Raw genomic sequence first — 1951 nt, forward strand, 5'->3', positions numbered from 1 at the left:
AAAAAAAATATTAACTTAAAATATATTACCAATAAAAACTTTAATACCTATATAATAATATATATTTATAATAATAATATAATCTACCTTATTTATTATACCTAATTTAAAATTATAAATTAATAAAAATATTATAAGAAAATTTGCTAATTACTATTATTAATAAAAAGTTATCTTTAACCTTAAGCTTAAGTATTATTAGCTAAATTTATTAAATAAATCTATTATTATTATTATAAAATATCTTTTTAAAAAATAGTTAATATTACTATATTTATACTAGTTATATATTTAAAGCTAAATAGCCTTTATCAAAAAAGATTTCTTAATTATAACAATAGCTAAATCTTCCTAAAATACTTATATATAATAATTTAAATTAGCTAAATAATAGCTTTAACTTTTATTAATTTATATATTAGCAGATTATTATTAAAAAGTTATTAACTAAAAGAAACTATATAGTTTATAATAATACTAGTACTAAAAAAACTTTAATTAAGTAAGAATTTTTTATTAATTTTAAGTATATACTAATTAAAAAACTTTATTAATATTAAAAAATTAAAAATAAACTAGTATAAATAAAAAAGTTTATTAAAGTTATTTTTTATATACTTAGTATTTAAAATAATAAGCTAGTAGTAATTAAATATATTAAAACTATACTAGTTATTAATAGCAATTTTAAGCCTAATTACTTTTAAATAATAATTAAAATAAGCCTTTAAAAATAATAATTAATTATAAAATAATCTTACTTTATTTTTTAACTTAAAGCAATTTTAAAATGCTTTTTATAACTAACTTATTTAGTTACTCTTATATTAAAAGAGTATAATTAAAATATAACTTAACTATTCTTTTTAAATATTTAGCTTAAGTTATAGTTAATTATAAACTATTACTATAAAATTATAATTTTACTTCTAATAATATATACTTTTTAGCTATAAATATACTTATATTTTTTCAATTTTTAAAAATAATATTAAATTAAACTGTAATATCTAACCTGCTATACGCAAAACTATTTATTTATATAAAGTTATTAAAACACCTATTAAAATCTAACTATAATATCCTATATACTATTTTAAAATTTGCTAATAAAACTTGCCTATTATAGATTTTTTATAACTGTTTTTTATTTTTTCTCTTTCTTTTTTTTACTAATTAAACCTTTTTAGTTTTAAGTTTTTAAATTTTATAGTTTTAAAATTTTAATTCCCTATATTATATATATTATTATTATTATTTCTATAATTTATAATTTTTAAACTAAATTAATAATTTTTTTTTATTATATAACTGGATGAAAGAAATTAATAAAATACTATTAATTTTAATAATAAGCTTAGTTTTATTAACTTATTAAAAAAATTAGTAAAAGAATTTTAGTTAACTATAAAATTAATATTTTTTATTTATTTAAAGTATATATTTAATAAAAAAGCATTTATAATTAGTATTAAAAAATTTAAATTTAATTAGTACTATATTATATAAAAAAATTATAAAAATAGTATACTTTACTATTATATAATTAAAGAATAAATAATTAAAAAAAATATTAAAAACTTTTAGTTTTTTAATATTTATAAATTCTATTTAAATATTAAAAAAATTAAAAATTATTTAATAGCTTAAAAATATATTTATAAAATAAAAAAATAATTTATTTATATTAGAGGTAATATACTTAAACTATATAGCCTTTATAAAAAAATTAAAAATAACTTTTAAAAAAAAGCTATTATAATTAAAAACTATATAATATTTATTTTTTAGTTTTAAATAAAGGCTTTATAAAACTTTATTTTATATTATTTTAATATTAAAGTATATATTAATAATAAGTTTAAACTTAATATATTAATATATTATATATTAGAATTATTTAACTATTAAAAGCTATTAAAAGTTATAACTAAATAAGTAAAAAACAATA

Source organism: Diaporthe amygdali, assembly GCF_026229845.1.
Source record: "Diaporthe amygdali strain CAA958 chromosome Unknown NODE_7_length_1459731_cov_64_868725, whole genome shotgun sequence".
In the NCBI taxonomy this organism is placed as follows: domain Eukaryota; kingdom Fungi; phylum Ascomycota; class Sordariomycetes; order Diaporthales; family Diaporthaceae; genus Diaporthe; species Diaporthe amygdali.